This window comes from Corvus cornix, chromosome 12, assembly GCF_000738735.6.
Source record: "Corvus cornix cornix isolate S_Up_H32 chromosome 12, ASM73873v5, whole genome shotgun sequence".
NCBI lineage: Eukaryota > Metazoa > Chordata > Aves > Passeriformes > Corvidae > Corvus > Corvus cornix.
In genome coordinates this window covers 5927329-5948640 of record NC_046342.1, presented here as the reverse complement: position 1 = coordinate 5948640, position 21312 = coordinate 5927329, and the positions used below count along the sequence as shown (strand labels likewise).

At 50.2% G+C, this 21312-nt stretch overlaps 1 protein-coding gene across 15 annotated transcripts in view; it reads left to right on the top strand.

Annotated features, from left to right (window-relative positions):
- Positions 1 to 21312, top strand: part of POC1A (POC1 centriolar protein A) — an 89851-nt gene that overhangs the window by 54220 nt on the left and 14319 nt on the right. For 13 of the 15 annotated variants that reach the window (XR_002043456.3, XR_002043453.3, XR_002043458.3 and 10 more), the window contains 3 exons: positions 11096 to 11255; positions 15318 to 15499; positions 21171 to 21282. The gene's annotated coding sequence lies outside the window, so the exon portion shown is untranslated. The remainder of the gene's footprint in view (positions 1 to 11095; positions 11256 to 15317; positions 15500 to 21170; positions 21283 to 21312) is intronic. The other 2 variants (XR_002043455.3, XR_002043450.3) reach the window with 1 other exon arrangement.

Sequence of the window (21312 nt, the reverse complement as noted above, 5' to 3'; positions counted from 1 at the left end):
GTGGGAGTACAGCGTGGCTGGAGCATCCAGCTGTTCTGCCACTGTCTCAGCTGGGTGTTGCAGCCCGTGTGCAGCTCAGCTTTGCAGCTGTAGTGGCTCTGCCAAGATCAGCACCCGTGTTTCTGTTTCTTTTGGCCGTCCCGTGGGACACTTGTGGCTTTGCCTACTGGAAGGTGCCCCAGAGTTTGGGCGCTGGATAGGGATGTGGTGTTGCAGCGAAAGTTTGGTTTGGCTCTGGACTCCCTGTCCTGAGCTGGAGCTGGTGAGTCGGCCCTGGAGACCTTGAGAGGCCTGTTTCTCCATAGATAGGGATAATATTTCTATGAAAGGAAGTGAAAGCTAAGTGGTACCAAAGGAAGTGTGGAAGTCAAAGCTAAGTGGTACCAGAGTTCCTGATGAAAGACCTACTGGTGTGGAATGCTACAAGAAACCGCACTGCGGTGATGTTCTCCCCTCTGTTGTTACAGTCCAAGAGGTGGAAATGTCAGTCAAAACAGGCTGCTGAGGGTGAACCAGTCTATCAGGAGATTGCAGAACAGCATCCTAAAGACAGGTCCTCACAGTTGCCTGCATCCCTCACCAGTGTCTGTGAGGAAATAGCTCATGGCTGTGTTGAAATGTGTTTGGTTGGGTGACAACCCAGGTGCAGGGCTCTGGGTGCTGTTTCATTTCCTGTGCATCTCACGGCTCATCTCTCGAGATCTTTCTCAAGAAGCTTTCTTGTCTCCCACACCAAACCTCCTCCCTTGCTGACTCTTCACAGGCTGCTTTCTACACTAGGATTTTGTGTCTTACTTTTTTCTCTTTGTCTCCTGAGGGTTTCATGCTGCCTGTTAGGTTCGCTGGAGACCTCTGAGAAGGGAGGGATCCCTCTCTCCTTTTTTCTTCCCTGCAGACTGCATCTCCTGATAAAAGGCCTTTCTCCCTATTGTGTTGTGCCTGAGTGACCAAGAGTGTGTCCCTGCTTCAAGTCCATTTTCTTGGCTCACCCTGAATATGCTCAGAATTTCCTAATAGGATTTGCAGTTCCTGACAACCATATCTTTCCTCAAGCATCAGGTGTGGAGCAGGCTATTGCCACCACTTTGAGACTGATTTCCCTGGTGGTGGGCTTCACATGCAAATCACAAACTTAAATTTCCCTTCCCAGCCTCTCACCGCTGGGATAATGTGCAGTGTGAAATCACCTCTCAAGCCTGACCCACGGAGCTTGTGCTGATGAGATAAGCCTGTGCTGGATGGGATCTGCCCTGGTGGGTTGTGTTACACCTGCATTGCACAAAGTGGGTTGCTCAGGCAGTGTTAGATCTTTCTCTAATGCGTTTGGGGTGACACCCGCACTTTCACCATTGCCCGGGGTGGCCTGGGACATGAGGAGAGGCTGCTGCAACAGGCAGGGGAAGGACCCAGGAGGAGAGGCTCCCGCTGCTTAGGCTGGCTGCTGTGGAGTAGAAGGATTTCAGACAAAATCCACACAGTTTGGGTGTGCTCAACACTTCCCCTGAGCTTGTGAGCTTGACCTGCCCCCAGGCAGCTCAGTTCCCCCCACCCCATCGCTGTGTGGGGCTGTGCAGCTGAAGGAAGCTGGGGAGGTCAGTGTCCTCTCCCAGCCGCAGGGGAGGATTAGCTCCCTAAACCATGCCAAGACAATAAGCTGCAGATCAAAGGCAGATGAGGTTGGCCAAGCTGTGTGCACTTCATCTGCCCTTCATCACCCAGTGCTCCTTGGATCCTGCCTGGGGGTCCGTGGGTCATCCAGCAGTGTGGGAACAGTGCTTTGGTGGTCTCTGTGCAGATTGTGGGGACAGATTAGGCCGCATGGGAGGCATAATCAAGAGATTATCATACCTTCTCATATCTTAAATGCCATCTCTTATCTAAATGCTCTCAGTTGTGCCTTCTGCAACAAAAGCTTACAGGTTTGAGTAGAAGTGAGTTTACCAGGTGGTTGCTGTGGTGTGGCTGGGTGAGCAGCAGATGCCTGGCTATGAAGGGAAGCTTGCAATAACTTGTCTTGGTTGCATGCTGCTTGTGGAAAGCCTCTGCGTTGGCTGACTTCAACTATTTGCTTCCCCTGGATCCCATGCCTCAGGTCTCTGTGCTGCCCTAGAGAGCGAGGTTTCATGTTGTGGAGCTGAAAATGGCACTCAATATGGTGAATGAAGGGAAGGGAGTGTGGCCCTCCAACTTCACCCCAGTTTTCTGGAATAGAATGTCTGCACTGCTAGGAAACACTTAACTGGTGTAAACTCTCGTTGAAGGAGCTGTGTTTCACTGCAGCAAGGATGTCCTCAGTCCAGGGCAGATGTCTGCTCTTCCCAAAGCCCATCCAATGTTTCTGCACAAGCTCATTTTGTGTGGGCTGTTTCAGAGGTCTAGCAGTTATTAAATCTTATGACCCAGGTCAATAAAACGCCTTCTTGGCTCCCAAGCTGAAGGAGCTGATGTCACTGGAAGCAGTGCTGAGTGTGCCATGGTTATGTACCCTCCATCAGGAACTGAGGTGGGTCTAGAAGAAGTGCTGACTGCCTTGAGGTGCTTGAGAGCTGGGGTAGAGCTGAGAGCTCTTGGAAATGTGTCATACCTGTTGCAGGTGTTAAGGAAGTGTTTGAAGTGTGAAACTTTCGCTCTGTCCAGGTGGGTTGTGAGCCTGCCAGGGTACACAGTCACTGGGCAAGGATGGACAAGTACCTTGGTGGAAATAATTACATTATTCCATTCTCTGATTGGTTGTCTTTCCTAATTTCCCCCCCCAGTTTTGACATGTGTGGATGGAAAAACAATTGTGAATCTTTTCCCATAAAAAGTGCCTTTGTTTTCCAGCAGCGTCCAGATCTGATCAAAATGTTTGGGCGGGGGGGGGGGGGGGGGAAGTTTAATTGCCCTTAGCATAAATTTTGCAATGCAGGTATAAGGGGTAATGGCCACAGTCAGTTATCAGGGACTTGGAGCTTCATTGCTCTTTTAGAGGTAATTCTGATTTCTTTTCTCTGTTACATAGATGCCATAGATGTTTCCATAGACTCAGAGTTGTGTTGTGGAGGAGGAATCAAGCAGCAATTTTCTGGTTTTCATTCACATTTAGAGACCTCTGGGGTCTTTGAGGGAAAAAAAATGACAACTTTTTTTTTATGACAGAGAGAAAATTTATTGTCCTGTTTGAAATTGCTTGTTTCTTATTGCTTAGTTGTTTGTAGCCTTCCAAAGGACAAGTGGTTATTATTTTCTTGCTATTATTGAAATATAATAGAATTCTTATTGGGTAGCATTGGGGAAAATTTTCTTTACCAAAGGTGGAAATTGTGGGAGTCAGTTTAGCGCTTCAGTGGGAGTCATTCTGAAACATCAGCAAGGTGGCATTTGCTGCCAGCCAGCATCTACTGACTTGCTGTGAGCGAAGTTGGGTGAAAGATAGGGGTGAATAGCAAATTTGCAGAAAAATGTCACTTCCTTTACCCCTGAGCCTTTCACAGATTTAGCCTGGCTTTGGTCAGGGCAGTGCTGAGATTTTTGCTGCTCCCCTGTGCTCAAAGCACTCTCTTGGAATTGCATCCAAGTGCAACTTCCTCTTGCTTCCAGCAAGATCTGAATCCATTTTTCCCAGCTCCTAAATCCTACTCATCTTGTTTTATTCAGCATTTTTTCAGTCAAGTAAGAAGCTGCTCAGTTTGTCCTGTGTTGAAGCTTGTGAAGATGGGGGAAGATAAACTCTTGAGTGATCGAGGCATTAGGACATCAGAGCTAATTTCAAAGATGTCAGGAAGGAAAAGGCTCCCTAAATCACACACCCTGGCTTGGCAAGATCTTGCTGTGATGTTACCTGCTTGGCTTTCCCTCTGGCCTTGGATGACAGAATGACTCGTTGATGTTCATGGTGTCCCCTTCCAGGTGATGTGGCCCTTTACCACAAGCCTTGGAAGGCTGCTGTGACCCTTGGGTTGGTGAGGAAATCAAGGAGAATTCAGGGACTTTTGTGTCCCTGGAAAATCCTTGCAAATCCTTGCCCTGGACCAAGCAGCAAGGGAAAAGTGACCAAATAAATTGGAGACCTCCAGAGCAAAGATATCTCAGGCATAGCAGCTCTTCAGAGCAACAAACCAGTTGAACTGGACTCCAGACCTTCTGTTTAGACTCTCCAGGGAACAGACCTGAAGTCTAATTCCGGAGCTCTGGGCTGGAGGACCTGGCACTGGGGACAAGTGCAGTGAGGATGTTGTCTCCCCTTCTGGGTGTTGAGATGTGATGATGCAGCCTTGTGTAGGTGTGAAATGTCAGCAGTGAATGTTTACCCAGGGTGCCTGACGTGACGTGCAAGGACCTGCCTGTCATTTGGGCCATCTGTTTCTTGCTGTGGAGGTGTCTCTTGCCTTTCCTGGTGTCTTCCTGAGCCTGGTTCTTCTCTTTCCAGCCATGGTCTCTACTGCAGGTGCTGCTCTCTCCCCCTTCCTGGTCTTCCATCCTAAGCCTGCTCTGTAGCCTTCTTCCCACCAATATCCTGGTATTGGGTTTGGATTTTTGTGGCGGATTTGGTTCCATGAAGCAGTACCTCTTCTGTGAACTTGTTTTTCCTCATTTAAGTGGTTCTTGCTGTCTCTCCCTCCCCTTGGCATGGAAGAGACACACTCAGGCTCTGCCTGTCTGACTTGCACTTGCTCAAGCCCTGGGGACTGCAGAGCTTGTCCTGACGTGATCCTGCAGCAGTGGAGAATACCTGTAACTCAGGGGAGAGAGCATTCATGGCTGGAGTAACCAGGGAAATGGGAAATGCCTGCCTGACTGCATTAGAGCTCTTATGATGGCTCTCCCAAAAGACTCTGCTCAGGAAGGAGCTCCCCTGGTTGTTTCCCCTCCCTATTCAGGGCTTGGCAGCACTGTAGGAGAGTGTCCTTGTTCAGCTGTGGGTAATTCTTACCCTGACCCCACAGCATTGGGTCCCTGGTGCAGGGGGAAGGGACCATGTGCCCACTGCAGCCTCGTGCCAAGCGGGATGTAACTGTAGTCAGTTCTGCCTTGCTTTTGGTGCTGGGGAAGGGATCATCCCTTTTTCTCCCACCTCCAAGACAGGAGTTTTGTTCTGCTCTGGGGTGCCTTTCTCTAAGGGAAAAGGGTAAAGACCCAGGAGGAACAATCCCAGAAAGATCTGATCCCATCATTTCACTCCCAGCCCTGTGTAGTTCCGGGCACTGTCTGCCCCAGCCACCCCCACAGCGCTTGGGTGGGCACAGGGTGTCCTGTGCCTTGGCATCTCTCCTCTGGCCATGGCTGGTTCTTTCTTTGTGGTTTCTCCTCCCTGGGCAGGTGATGAATGAAGGAGAACATTTCCCAGGACATCTCTCCCGGGTAAGCCTCTACGGTGCCGTATTTATTTTACAGAATTGATGTGTTGTGCACTTTCCTCTCTGGCTGATTCAAGCAAACACACACAAATAACACTGCTTTTATCTGCCCAGGTCCAGACCCTGCTCAAAGCCTCCTCTTGGCATGACTCACTCCTGGGCAAGCCCTGGAGAAAATAGATGTGGTAACTCAGTTGCAGATCCCATCCTTTTCTCACGGCCCTGTGGTCAGCTGGCTGTGTCAGATGTGCTCCAGGTGGCTGACAGGAGAGCAAGGTGCTCTGAGCAGGAGCCTTGCATCAGCCAAGTACCTTTTCCTGCCCCTCCTGCCTGCTCCAGCCCTCCCAGAGTGGGTTCTTGATCCATTGAGTAATTGATATAAAGTAATTCATAAAAAATGTGCACTGTCACTTTTGTTGATGTCCTGGCCGTTGCTGGTTTCTGCGAGGGTAATTTTTGTTCGCTGAAAATTTTGTTGTTTTTACAGAATGCCTTTTTTTTATCATCCTGTTTTCCTTTCTCCTGTTTTGCCTTTCTGTGTCTTCCTTTTTAATCCTTAAGTAAAACCTCATCATAAACTAAAATCCATATTTTAGGAAAAACAACACATAAAAATGAATGGGGGAAGCTGGAACCCAAACTGATGAATAGTAAATAATCCTGGACTCAGAAAAGCCTCAGCTCTTTTTTCTCAAAGCAACCAGTGCACTACTGGCTTGATTTGCTGCTATAAATATTGGCCAGGTTCTTTCAACCCTTGGGAAGGTAAATGAGAGGCTGTTGCCAGGTTTGGTTGGTATTGCATGTCTGGGATGATGAAAGGGCCAGAGGAAGGGGCAGATGTGTAATTGTGAGCAGGGAGCTCAGCCATGCGAGCTGGCAGCTCCAGGTGCAGCACAGAGCCATGTGCTTGATGTAGGATCTCCCCTTGCCATGGCTCCTACCTGCCAACACCAGCCTGGGAGATAGCTCACGCTGGCTCCAGCATGGCAGGATGCTGAAAGCCCTCCTGCCCACACGAAGAGCTGAACCTGGGTGACGCGGCACTGGGTGCACCCCTGACATTTCCATGGCTGCTCGAGGCTGAGGGGTCTGGAGCGCTGGCACTCCCCACACACCCTGTGATGGAGCAGTTGGACATCAGTGGGCAGGTTGGTGCTGTGATGCCTTTCCTTGGGCCTTAGAGGAGCATTTTTGCTTCATCAGGTCCCACATGTGACAGGCGAAGCTTTGTCCTCTCTCTGTCTTCAGTGAATCAAGTTTTTATTCTGCTTTCCTTCGCAATCTGCATCATCATAGGGCCATAGGATGGTTTGGGTTAGAATGGACCTTAAAGATCATTGAGTTCCAGCTCCTTGCCATGGGCAGGGACACCTTTCACTAGATGAGCTTGCCTCAAAGCCCCTGTGCAGCCTGGCCTTGAACATGGAGCCCTTTCTGCTTGACATGCTGGTAAGTCCCAAACTCACAGGACTTGAGGACAGCTGTCCTCCATCCTGCCCCCTGGGGCAGGCTGCTGCAGGATTGAGTGTGGTCCCTTTTGGCACAGCCTGAGCCTTGTATTTGGACTTGTCCCCAGCCCTGCCCAGCCCAGGGCTTGAGCACAGACCTGAAGGAGGAGATAAGTACAGCCTTTGTGTGTCCAACTGGAAGCATCTCCTGTTTCCAGCAGCAATTGTGAGGGATGCCAGGAGGTTAGAAGAACAATCAGGGGCGTATGTAGACCCATCCTGCCCTGGCAGGCAGCCCTTGGCAAGCCATGGTTTAAACTCTGCTTCCCCTGGCAATGATGGTTTCCATCATTCTTAAGAGAGGATGGCTTCTCCAGGAATGTACAGCCTCTGTTATTATCACAACTTAAGCTTGTCCTCCAGGCTCTGTGGAAATAACCCCATCACCAAGGCTGCTGTTACTTTCCTGAGGGGCTGCACCTTGCAGGTTCAAGTCTGAGGATGGTGCATCATGCTGGGATCTGTCCTGCTTTTCACTGCCAGGACTTTCTGTCTTCTTGTGGTGGCCCATGTCACACCTGCACAGGGCTGACTTGACTGGCCAAACGACTGAAGAGACCAAGTCCTTGAGCATAGTTACCTGAAGAACAAGAAACATTTGGAGATGTTTTTCCCTTGGCTTAGTAACTTTCAGTGGAGCTGATGGAGCAGGTGTGTTTGTAAGCACACTTTGTGTGACAAAGCAGGAGCTGCATTGCTACCACCATAAGTGTCAAGTGGTCTCCAGTGGTCTCTGGTGTACTTGCCATTGGTGCTACCCCAGGGTTCCTGGTCTGAGGGGTTTTACTGCTGTTGGTTGGGGGATTTTTTAGCAAGCTGGCCAAGGGAGATTCTCCAGCACCACTGCCTCAAGGATCCTGGCTGTGGCCCCTGGCTGTGCCTGGTCATGCTGCAGTCAGACCCAGTAGCATCGTGTCCATTTCCATGGCAACAGCACGTGCGTGACCATAATAAAGTCAGATTACAGCTCCTTCGCTGTGTGTGCGGGCAGGAAAGGAGTTTTCTGAGGTAAGAGCTCAAATGACTTGCAAAGAAACATTTTGGCTGGGTAAAGGCAGACTTTCCAGTGGCTAGGGAGGCTGTTTGTGCAATCCTGGAGATGCTAATAAAGATTGAGTGAATTTTCTGGGATGTTTTTTTGCTCTGCCAAGCAGATTTCATGCACACATGTAGTAGGAGCTAAATTTAAAGGATGGTTGTCCAGAAAGGGCTACAGCACAGGTCTCTGAAGTCTCCTTGTCCCATGGGGTGATAACATGGGCTGTGTATTTTGTCAGAAGTAGCTTTAACACTGTGGGATCCAGTCTCAGCTTGGAGATTGGAGGATTAGGATTGCTGTTTGTCATGGGCTGAATGCCAACAGCCAGGCTGGGGGGAGAGCTCCCACACAGCCCTTGAATTTGATCTCTTAAGAGCAAGGGCTGGGCAGGACTGTCTCGGCTTGGCCAGTGATGATCTCCTCTGGAGATGGGGTGTAGTCCAAAGGGGTCCATTTGGTACCTCTGGAAGTCTCTTGCAAATGAGGCCAGGATAGGACTGTTGTAGGTCACTGGTGTTGGTTGATGTTGTTGGGGCTGTTGGTTGGTTGCTCTCCAGCACTGTCAGCACAGTAGCTGGGTTTGCAGGGATCTGAAATGATGAGTCCTTTGACCCCAGCACGACAGTTCCAGCAGTTTGGTTAAAAAAGCAGGAACCCTTTTAATGTGGTCAGACCTGGCTTTCCTTGTCCGGTTCAAGTACAACTCGTAAAGTGAGATTCCTGGGGGGGCTTAGGAGCGCAATTTCTACTTCAGTATCTAACCATGCACAAGATCAACAGGATTTAGGCACCATGTGGGTTTTGGAGGACCAGGCACCTGAGCTGTGCTGAAGTGAGAGCGGGGATGCTGCTGTGGGGAGGACACCAAGGAAACTTGCTGCATTCTGAGAATGCCACATGTATCTCAGTGAGGTTGCTGTGGTGTCTCCTTGCTCAGTCTCATGGGGTAACATCAAAGGAGGCTGCCAGGGGAAACAAATAGAGACCAAGGTAATACCTCATCATGGGAGAGCCTTGAAAGCCCTGACCAAGGGAAACCTGCCTGAATTGGCTCCAATCAGGCTGGCAAAGCTGGCTTTTTCCAGCACAGAGTGTGGGGCTGTGCTTAGCCCTTCCCTGGGCTGTGTGACAACTGTGTGTGGATGGGACTGTTGGACACTGCCCAGGTGGCTGCATACAACAGAAATTAGGGCAGTGCAGGGGTGGGTATTGCAGCCCAAGGAAGCTCCCAGAAGGTTCTAGGGAAGGGTTTGGTTGTGAGATTAAAAAGGTCAGGCCCAAGGTATTGTCAAATGTCACAGAGGTTCAGGACCACAAACATCCTGTGGTTTTGTGTTTCCCGTTTCCATCCCTGCCAGCACCTCTGCTGTGTCCCCCAAGATGTGTCTGTGGGCTGAGTGTGTGTTTTGGAGGTGGTACCCGGGTAGCACCCACTGACTCACCCAGTGGGTGTGAAAACCAGGGGCTGGCTTTAGCACCAGCCCTGCCAGAGGGATCTCAGCAGTTTCGAAGCATCCCTGCTGCTCAGCCCAGCTTGGCTCGAATTCAGCAGCCTCTTGCTTGAGCACCAAATTCCTCCTCGGGAAGTGCAATATTCATGAAGGAGACACGTTAATTAGCAAGCCGTCTGCTCCCTGCTTTGGCATGTGAGTAGGTGGTGTTACCTCTGGAATTAGGTTGAAATCCGTTTGGTATTTAGGTGCATTTGATTTGCAAGAGCTTGTAGGCCCCTTAAAGAGCACCTCTAAAGCACGTTGAGCTACGCACAAGCTTCATGTGATATGTTTTCTTTCTGTCACTCTGGGACATGCAAGGACACCTCATTCCCAAGCTGGTGTCCCTTGGCCATCAGAACAAACTGCAGGCAGCTGACTCCCAGCATTCAGGACAGATCCAGCCGTTCCTGAGTGCATCCTCTCTTGCTGGCAGAGCTGCCGTCAAGAGATCCACGATTATCTCGGACTTGGTCATGGAGATTGGTCAGGGGAAGCTTATTCTCAAATTGCACTGTGTTTGGAAGTCAAATGAGCAAACCCCAGCCATGCAGCTTCACAGCAGCTGTGTGTGGCTTTGCTGCTGTCCCCAGCCTGGAGAAATGTTACTGTCTCTGGTTGGGAGTTTTGAGCCCCAAAAAGGCTGCAGCCTCTTACTGAACCCCAATGGCATGAAAGTGAACACAAAATAGTACAAACACCATCAAACCAAATTAATTTCAAATCAATTCCTGGCTATTTCCACCACCATCGCTGTTCCTGTGCTAGTATATTGTCTTCAAGTATCAGTAAGTTTTGGCAACTTCTCTTGGGCACGAGAAGCCAGAATCTCTGGAATCGAGCTTTTTTTTTCCCTGAATCTTTTTAAGATATCTCCCTGTTCTGCTAAATTCTAGGAGTAAGAAGGTAGAAAGTGAAGATGATAAAAAAGACTAAAAATCTTGCTTGTGTTGAGAAATGAAAGCTTCTTCCCTTTTGTAAATGATTTTCAGTGGTTTCAATAGTCTCTTCTTCTTTTGCTTTTTGTCGCAGCAGAAAAATGGGAGGAAAAAATGGAAGAAGTAATGAAAAGACCAAATGTTTTTAATTTTCTGGTTAATCTCTTAAGAACTTTAAAGAGTAAAGAAATGGTTCATGCTAGTTTTTGGAAAAAGGCAGAGAAATTCCAGTTTCTGCCTGTCATTTTTTCCCCCCACTTGAAATAATTCATCCAGCCTTAAATTAAAACATTTGATTTGGAAACTGGGGCAGAAGGTGAGTGTTTGTGGGTGTGTTGGCAGGGGCATCCTGAGCAGAGAAAAGCTTTTGGAAGGGCAGGATGCAGCCCCAGCACTGCAGGGTGAGCTATACTGGGACTCTCTTTGGGTAAAACCATGGCGGGTGCTGCTGGGGTGGATGAGGAGGTGAAGATGCCAGCCCAGAAAATCTTTAAATACTTCCAACACAGGAGCTCAGCCCCCACTCCTGTTAAATTGGGAGCTACTCCCAGCTGCTTTCTCTGGCTCTGAGGGATGCCCCACTCCCAGGGTCAGCAGCCTGGGCTCCCGGCACCCCCTAGGACAGCTCCTTGCCCTCTCTGCCTGGGTGTTGTGCTGGACACCAAAGGGGCTGGAGGAGAAATCCTTGCTGCAGTGAGGGGTGCATGCCTCCTTTCCTGTTGGAACCCCTCTGGAAGATGTTCATCACTAACGCCTTGTTTCTCTCATTTAAATGAAGGTTTTTACATCCACATGCATTCCTGCTCTGGACCACGTGAGTCTCTGCTCCAGGATCTTGTCCCTGGGGTAGGCAGAGGCTTTGCTGAGCCCATGGACTCCTGGTTATCTGCAGCATGAGGGTGCTCCCAAGCCAGGTTCATCGAGACAGACTGAGCTGGGTGAGTTGTTTCTGTCCTGCTTTTCCTGAGCCTTTTCCCACCAGTGTCACCCAGCTCACTGAACAGGAGTCCTGGGGGGCTGCTGCTCCATGGCAGTTCCCTCATTTGGGTGTGTTCTGTGAGCAGCCAGGCTTCCCTTCGGGTGCCTCTGGGAGCAAATCCCGCAGCAGGGGACCGCTGTTGTGCCTGCTTTGCCCAGCTGATGATGTCAGGGAGGAGAAGGCCTGTCAGGAGAGGATGACTTCACGGAGCCGCTCCGGGAATTGGTCACCCCTCCTCGCAGCGAGGGCTGCTGGAAGGGAGCCCAGGAGAAGCACTGCCAGTGATGTCTTCATCCTCACACCCCAATGCAGGCAGTGTTTGCAAACACTGAGGTGATGCCATTCTGCGAGGGGCCAGCCAGGGATGATAATGTGCTTTTGGTGGCTCTGCTCAAAGCCCCGAGAGCCTCAAGGTGTGTTTTGGCTTGTGGGTCACAGTGGTGGGTTTGGCTGGCTCTGGAGGAGGTGAAAGGAGGGAACTGGCTATTTGGCTATGAACCCAGTATGGCTGTTACTGAACGCCACAGTCCTGTGGTTTCCCCATTTACAGTCATAGTGATGTTCTCCAGCTGCACCTGAAGCACAAGGGGGGGATCTACTAATGCAGCACAACTTTCATGGGCTGAATTGATTGCTGGTGAAAAAGCCCAAGCCTCAGCATGCTGTGGGATATCCCTGCACCCCACCATTGCCTCAGAAGAGCACTGCAGAAACACTCCAGCCCTGGTGCAAGGGCTGCATGCAAGGGAGCCCATCCACTGTGTATTGTCCAGGGAGGACCCTTTTTGCTTTTGCAAGAGTGAGAAGGAGGTTCATTGAAAAGATCTCTGCTGGAGACCAAAAATGCTTTAAAATGGTCTGTTTTGTATTGGGAAGGTGTAGAAATGCAGAATGGATGGTTCTTGTAAGCTGAAAACATGAAACACCAAAGGATGGAAGCAATTAATGAATTAATTTCACTTTCCCCATTGGAAGGGTGCTGGCCACAGCCCTGGGAAGTGGTTGATGGGGATGTGGAAGGCAGCTGTCTCCCTTGCTTTGATCCAAACCAGTGTGAGCACCTGTCTGGAAATGTGGGGACATGCTGGCATCCTGCAGTGCTAGAGCCCAAGATGAGACATGGCTTCTCTTTGAAGTCAGGATCAATAATCTCTGAAAATAATATTAATTAGACACAAGCAAAACAAAAAGCAGGACCTACTCCTCTCCACTCCCTCATTGGGAAGATACGGCAAAGCCTTTCCTGTGTTCGGGTTAGTGGTCAAAGAAGAGCAGGGAAGATTTCTATCAGCCTATCTCCTTGGTAATGGGCCCATTTCAATCCTGTGGTTAATTATATTAAATAATTGCGGGATTTAGCTCACCCTGTGCCTTTTCACGCCGTGGGTGACCATGTGATGGCAAGTACCAGATGAAGCAGTGCCCAGCCTCAGCACTCTGATTTGTGCCAGCCCCTCTCCCAGTGTTGGTGAGTTCAGAGGTGCCCAGGCTCGAGTTGGCTGCACGTGGAGCATCTCGAGCAGAGGCTGATGCAGAGGGAGCATCCAGAGCACTCGGGAAGCTCTGGGAAGCTGTTCTGTCTTGCTGTGCAGTGAAACACTGCCACACCTGTGCAAATTTCCCCATAGCCTGCGGCTTGGGTGGAAACGTGTGGGATCATTAAATCAAGCTACTTAGGAGCTACTTGAAGATGGAAGGTATGAAATCTGCATATGAAATGTTGATTGTGTCTAGACCATCCCCTGAGCACCTGACCAGTGACGCTAGCTCTTGGCTGGTGCCCCTGAGGGACAGGCAGAGCTGGCTCGTGCAGAAGGCTTAGCTGAGCTTCTGCTCCATGTTGCAGAGTGTTTGGGGCTTGCCTGGCAAGGTCAGGATGTCACCTCGCATGAGGAGCCAGCCAGCAAGCTCAGCTGGTGCCTGTAAGGACAGGACCTAAGGGAGATGGAGGAAGAGGTGTGTGGATCTGGGACACAGGGCTGGTCCTGCTTTGGTGAATGGTTCATGCCACTTTTTCTGAAAGATTCTGCTTAACTCCTTTGCATTTGTGCTTCCTCCTTCCCCTGGACTGAGATCCCAAGGAACTGGGAAGGAAGCTGAGTGGGAGAAAAAAGGCTTTTAGTTTGAAAGGCCTTGTGTTTTTGGGAGCTTCCTTAGTGCATTGCTGTACGCACCCCAGAAGACGGCTCCACGCAGCTCCCTGCTCATGTGCATCCCCAGGGAATGCTGTGTTGCTCCCCCACCTTCCCTTCCCAGGGCATTAATTCCTGGGAGCTGGAGCTGTGCACTGGGTCTAGTAATGCAACATCTTTTCCTTTGGTAGTCAAGACTGCAGGGTAGCAAGCTGGTTGCAGGGGAGACCCCACACACATCTTCATTCTGCAGCTCCTCAGTGACATATCTTACCTCTGGGCAAGGGGGTGGATCAGAACATGGAAGCCACATTTTTCCCTTGGAGCCTTGTGCAGAGCTGGAGCAGCTCCAAGCACAGCTCCCAGGCTTGCTGCCTGCTCCATGCCAAGCTGCAGTGGTACAGGGGCTGACAGGGATCCAGGTTTTGGCTGAAGGAGCAGCAGTTCTGGTATGAGCAAAGGAGATGCAGGCAAGTTGTTTTCCTCCTGTTCCACTGCATGTGGCTTTCCACACCTGTGCAATGTGAGGGATGTTTCCCCTCACACTGGGTGGTCTGTAAATCCCTGTCCTCTGCTTGGGGACAAATGCAAACACTCGGTCAGCCATGGCCTCCCCAGGTGACGTTCAGCATGTGCTTCCCTGTGCTCTGACTGCCTCCCTGCAGTCTCAGCTCAGAAGCACCACTCAGGCTTTAGCATCTGCTCTCTTTAGCTTTGCAGCCCTGAAATGCACATTGGCTTCATCACATGTTTTGTGCTGCTGACTGTGGGATGTGCCCAAATATTGAGTAACTTCACAAGCTGGGCCTAACTGCAACTGATGTGATCCAGGGCTGTTTCTTTCCACTTGGGTCATGGAGAGCATTTGGATAGATAATTAGAAGAGGTGCTGCCCTCCCCAAACTGCTGGTGGGAGAGGCAACAGCCAAGAGAGCACTGGGTTTGCTTGAAGAAAGATAAAGTGGAACTCTACTGGAGATGTCACACTGGGTCTGAAGATACCTTAAGTACTTTGGAGAGGACCAAGACTGATGCTAGATGGTTGTAAACTGCTCTCAGAGGGGACATTTGGGAACCAAAACCCCAACTCTAGAGCTTGACTTTGGGTTCCTCTTTCTTACAAATGGCGCTCAGCACACAGGACTTGCCTCTCCCAACAGGATGAATACCACACTGGCTGTATTCCCCTTCCCAAAGCTCCCATTAGATCACTTTAAATCCAGCCCTGCTTGACCTTTGTGTCCATTTTAAACAGCATGACCGAATCCTTGCCCATGGGGAAGCCTTGTTTGATTGTGGAGGTAATAAGATGATTCGAACACAAGAGCTGATAGTTTCAAGTAACTGAAACTTAACCTCGCCGCATAAAGCGGCATTGTCCTGCCACAGAAATCCTCTGTCCGGGAGAGCACAGCTGCGGGGGAAATAAATGCTCTTCTTTTTTTCTTTTTCTTTCTCTTTTTGCTGTTTGTTTGTTTAAAACCCAGGGCCCTGGGGTTGGTTTGCTCTCGTTGGCCGTGGTGGAGCGGTGGTGGGATGTGGGTGCTGAGCTCTGCCCAGGGAGCTGGGGCTCCCTGAGTCACTGCGGGGCAAATTCCCCTTAATCCAGGGAATTAAACCCCAGGCAAAGCCATTGATGGTCATGGGTTTAGTTAAGATCCAGGCCAAATCCTGTCTCCATTGATGTTAAATGGGAGCTTTAGCTGCTGGTTTCAGAGGGATCAGGGCTAGGACCTGCTGCCAGGTGTTGAGCACATCTGCCCTACTGACCTCAGCAGGATGGGCTGCCCTGCCCAGGGGTGGGATCTGGCTTCCTGGGTGCTGCAATGATCTCTGAGTACTTAGGGTGGCAGTGGATGCTCCAGCTGTGCTTTGCCTCCCCTGTACAGGTCCTGCCTCCAAAACAAGCCCACCTTGCTCCCTTTGAGCCATCACCACGCAGCAGCTGCTGATTTGTCATTTGCCTTCTCAAAACTATCTCCTGATATGGAAACAGTTCATCATTGCCTGTAACCAGCAGGAACACCAGCAGGAACACCAGGTCCTGCCAGCATCTCTTTTGAGCATCAAGGTAAGTGGGTCTGGGACAGTTCTATCTGGGGTAGGACATTACTACTGATGTTGTACTAGAACTGCTGCTTGCCTGCTGCTGCCGTGCCATGAGGCCAGGAAAAGCACTCCCAGACAGGCTGACCTTCCAAGGTGTGTTATAAATGGGGTAAAAACCCAGGTATTTTTGAATACATGTATATGAGTGGTTGTTTTGGACAGAAGCTGCTGGGTCTGGGTGCTGGGAGCTGCAGGAGCAACCATCTCCATCATTGCTGCCTGTCCAGCTCAGCACTGGAGAGACCTGGCTCAGTGCTGTGTTGCCCAACACACACAGCCATGTTCTTCTTCCAGCCATTCAGGCTGTGTGGAGGTAAGGGGCAGAGGGCTTATTTTGTTTGCTTAGTTTTATTTTTTAAAAGCTTCCTATATTTTTTAAATTCTTCTCCCACACAAATCCATGGGGTGAACAAGCAAGGTCTTTGTCCAGCTGGTTTTGGGTGCACTTAGAAATCCCCACGGGGATTTTTTATCTGGCAGGGCTGGGATACTCTCTTCCCAGTCATAGCTAACATAAAAACATTTCTACTGATTAGTTGCACTTATTTATTTGTCCAAACACACAGCAGCCCAAGCCTGTATTTGTGTGTATACTCAAATGTCTTCCAAAAGCCACTCCTACCACCCCTGCAAAATAGTTGGAGGGTGACACGAGAGTGATAAACATCTGGCCATGGGAATGCTCTGGAGTGAATGAACGAGAGTTGTGAATGGGGACCAGTGGCTGAAGTGGTGGTGACTTCACTCCACATGAGACTGAAATAACCCAGGCTTGGATGCCCTTGTGTTCCAAGGAAGAGGCAGTGACCTGAGCACCCAGCTCAGGAAAGTCCCCACTCCTGGAAGAGGCTTCAGTAGATGCTTCATCCAAGGTTTTCTGCTGGCATGGATCGAGGCTGGATTTGTGCTTAATGGTTCACACTGAAATCCGTGTTTAGCGTTGACTCACGGGGGGAAGCAGTGGTTTGTGATCTGTGGCAGGAATCAGCTGTCCTGTTCGTCAAAGCTTCCAGCTTGATGACGGGATATTTGTTGGAATGTGTAAGAAATTCTACTACTTGGGACTGAAATAATGTCACTTCATTGCTAAGACACTGGGAAAGCCTCAGAGACTGAGGCCATACCAACTCCTCGTTCACATGCTAGTGAAATCCTGCTGGTGTAAGTATATTCCTAGACAAATGTGATTTTTATTCTTTGCTCTAGGGAGTTAGCAAAGTTTTATTATTTTTTATCATTTTTCAAACATTGCCTCTACAAGCTACTCACACTTCTCCAAGGAAATATCTTTGCCATTACTACTAAGTATGTGCTTTTTAAAAACTTTAGAAAAATGAAGGCTTAAATGAAATCCAGAAACAATTAAATCATCCAGTTCTGAAACCTTTTCAACCCTAAGTTATTTTCTCTGATTTCTGGGTGTCTTCCCCAGTCTCTTTTGGAATGCTTTGGGTTTTGTTTAAAAACTTTGCAGTAGTGGGAAATGGTTTTGACAGAAGATCCAGCCCTTTTTTTTGCATGTCCTCAGCACAGAGGCAGCAGCTATTAGAAGAAAACCCCAAATATTTTCCGCCTGACGTGTTTCTCATCTGCCACTCTTGTGGGCACTGGGAAATGCAGGAACACTCTGCCCAACTGCTGGCAGTGCCCTGAACCTGCCACTTGTTCTTCTTTCCCAGGGCAGCACAAACTGACCCTCCAAGCTCAACGGAAGTTTTATGGTCCAGCTTTTTAGGCCCACACACGTCACAACCCACACTACAAAGAGCCCAGCGTGGCTCTGAGCCCTCGGAGGTGCTGATGGTGGGGGGCTCCATGGACCACCTGGTCCCCTTCCTTACATCTCTCCTAGCCCTCATCTGCAGGACATTTGTGGCACTCTCAGTGTCCCCAGCATCCCCCCACTTTTTGATGTGAATCTCTAGCTTTTCTGTGCTGCCCATAATTAGGGGTGGATCTCAGACAACAGGAACAAGTAGGGGTGGGAATGGTGGTTGATGTGGCTCAGGCTGGCTAAGGAGGACCTCAGTGATGAACTTGGACAACAAGGACTAGGGGGGGCTGTGCTCTGGGATGGCTGTGATGTCCCCAAAGACCTCCCCTTCTCCACTTGGGGTCCTTCAGCATGTACCAGACTCAGATCCCAAAAGGCTCCAAGCCATGTGTCACTTCTGCAAAGCCTTGGCCCGCCCATCTCAAGCCAGAGGTGCCCGATGGAGCTCCTGTTACCTTCCATGGTGGCCCAGAGCAGAGAGCTGGCTCTGCTTGCATCTCCTTGGGCAGAAGTATTTCCAACTGCCAGCATGACATCACTTTGCTCCTCCAGCAGAGATGCACAAGCAGGGAAACTGTCAAACCACAGGGGCTTATCTGCTCTGGCCCTTGACAAATCTCTTTTTCTTACTTGGTTTGGTGACCTGTGCCTTATCCCAGCTGCTGAAGAGCTGGTTTATGATTCATGTCTGGAAAGGGATGCTGAATCAGAGAGTTTTGGCAGTGGCCAGGCTGAAGGTGGGATTTGAGCAAGGTACTGGCTGCAGGAGCTGCAAAGGCTCAAGCAGCCCCCCAGGAGTGTCCCCAGCTGCTCCCAATCCACCTGCACCTCTCCTAGAGGCAACCCCTTGCTGGCATTGAGATTTCTCTGCATGTGCCTTGGTCCTAGGAGGGCTTTTTTTCTCATAGGGAGGGTTGCATGAGAATAACCTGATGTAGGAATCTGCTCTTTGCACTGAGGGGGTTAAAGTCTACTCCCTCCTTCCAGGCTGACCATGGAAAATACTGCTCATGCCAGGGACTATGCAGGACAGAAACGAGGGCTCCTAGGATACAATTATACAAATAATACAACTTGTTCCACGAGCGGCGGAAACCAGCAAAGCCTGGTTTCCGATGGGTTTGTGTTGTGGAGTAAAGGACGTGCATGAGCTTTCCCTGGCCAGTAAAAGCTAAACACACACCATCACCTTCTCATCAGCCACCAAACCTCACAAAGCTTACATTCCATAATAACTGGGAGCCCCCATACCATGTGGCTGAAAGTGTCCAAAAAGAAGGAGAGTCGGAGAGGAGGGGTACAGGGATGGTGTGGCTGTGTAAACCTTGTTTCTGTAGAAAATCAGGTTGTAAAAATGAGGATGCAGGCAGACAAACTCTGGGCTAGTTAAATGATGTTTCCATCATTTTCTACCTCAAACTATGCATCTGCTTTGTGATAATAATCATTCTGCCAGAGCCAAAGGCACTCAAAGACAGAGGTGTTACATGACAAAGCGTTGGATTGGGGTACTTGGGCCCACAGGGAGAGGTGTCATTCTGTTTGGCAGTCTGGCTTTTGGCCTTTGAACTGGAGAAACCTGTGTCCCACTTCCCATTTCAGCCCAGACTTGGCATTTTTGCTTTGATCACCCCTGCATCTCAGACCTTGGGATATCTGGGGGTCAGTGTGTGCTAAAAGCAGAGCCCTGCCCCTGTCCCTTGCACCAGGCGTGAGTGACCCCTGAGCTGTATCTGACACTGGGAAGATGTAGCTGTCACATATCCAGCTTCTGGTGACCACAGAAAGAAACCAGTAGCTTAGTTTCCTATGTTTTTTTCTGCTGGGGTCACGTCACATTTGATTCCTAGGAGACAATACACGTGGGATGGAGATGTTCAGCAGATGCATGCTGGAGCCTCACAGGAGCCAGACCTTCACCTGTTTGTCACAAGCCCCTTCTTAGGAGCAGCACCAGCTCATGTCACCCTTTGAGGGACAGAGGAGCAGTGGAGATGAGGCAGGGGTTTCTAACTAAACCCAACAAAGTTGTGCTTGATGATTTTCATCAGGATGTGGTGAAGGCTCCTTGGTGATGCGCTAGTGGAGAGGAGGGGGAGTTACTGGGTCATTTTCATGAAGGTGGCTGTGGGGTCACTGGTGTCCCTTCACTCTGAGCCACCCACCCTTGGGGAGAGGCCCTGACAGAACTTGGTGTCCTATGAGTGAGTGGGGGCTGGAGGAGCCCCGTTCTGGTTCCCACTCCCCTGGGTAGGAAGCAGCATGGTCCATACGCTCCCCCAGTCTCTTGAGCCAGCCACGGGAGTTGTGACTCTGGTGTGCTCCTTGACAATTTGTCTCTGGGTTTGAGGGATGAGCATAAAAGCCGTGCCTGGCCAGGTGGGGTGGCAGGAGGCTGCTTTGCCCCGCTGGGAGCGCAGCCCGGGGCTGTGGCGTTGGCAGGAGGTGACACGGCTGAGGTGACTCGTTACTGCCAGCACACGAGGCACCGCTGGGGTGCTCATTAACAGGGGGAGGAGAGGGTCTCGAGGTAAACAGAGCAAGGCTGGCAGATGACTGCACCATCTCTGTGCAACCTCGTCTAAGCCTATTTATATAAATCATGTGAAACCCAAATTAGAATTTTATCCATCTGCTCTGCTGTAAGTCGCTCTTCCACCAGCACAGCAAGCCAAGAAAATGCTCTTAACTCCGTAAGATCTGCCTCGAGTGTGAGAAAGTTTTGTACACAAGGCCCGTGGCTGGTGTGGGGGGTGCAGGGCTGCAGCATCCTGCAAGACTGCAGGGCAGGCTGTCACCAGGCCCTCCAGTAGACAGCAGTGTCTTGACATCAAAGGCGAGCCAGGAAGAGGTGTGGTTGTTCAGTGAGAAGTCTCCAAGGCTCCTCACTGTGTGCAGGAGGACAAGGGCTCACCTCTGCCTCATCTGTGATACAACCATGGCTGAAAGTGTGGAGCAAGACCAGCTCTGCCTGACTCCTGTCCTGATGCTGAGGCCCAAACACTGGGGTGAACTTGCCATGGTTTGGCACAATGAGGAAGGTAGGGAAATGCTCTCTGCTCTTTCCCATGTTTCCTACTTGCAACAAAGCTGTACTTTCAGCCTTTCCCTCGGGGAGGCCATTACCCCTTTGCAGATGCCCAGTGCTCTGAACAGTGCAGCTCCTTGGAAGAGTTACACCCAGGCAACCCCAGCATGGCCACAGCTCTGTGCCTGCCTTCATGTGTGGTCACGGAACCTGCCGCTCCTGTGGGAGCACACACTTGTGGGAGCATCCCAGGGCCGCTCCTGTGGGAGCACACATTTGTGGGAGCATGCCAGGGCCCCTGCTGTGGGAGCACACACTTGAGGAAGCATCCCAGGGCCAATGACTCGGGCGGCCGGACGCTGCCCTGGCAGCCAGCGTGGGGCTGGCCCCACCACAGCACAGCAATTTCTAGGAAACACATCTGCCTTCTCACACGGGAGGTCCCTGATGGAGATGATGACTCACCAAGGGATCTTTTGACCTCTTTACCCACCACTGTAGCGATCTGCCTTTCTTGGCATTTAGTGCTTTTCCTGTCATTAAAAATATCATTAAAAATAAAACCTTTTTTTAAAAATTATTATTATTATTTCTCCCTCACTGAATTGAAGATTTCAGTGAACAGTTTGGGGGTAAACAAGCAAAGATGACACTGTGGAGGAACAGTTGGTCAAGTTTGTGAGAGATGGAGCCAGATCTAAATATGGCACAGCCTCGCTGGTACGGAGCAGAAGGAAGGAGGCATATGTGTCTGAGCAGTTGGATTGCTGCACGCTCTGTTAGATTTCCTTAACATCAAGTGCGTGTCTTCCTCTTTTCTTTCCTTTTTAGCATAAAAAAAGGAGTAGAAGCTCACCAAAAATGTCTTTGGGTGGAAATAGGAAAGGACTGCAAGGAGGTGATGGACCCTCTCCATCCCCACTGGCTCAGTTTGCAGGTGGAGGTAGGTATGTTTGGATGAGATGCTCCTCAG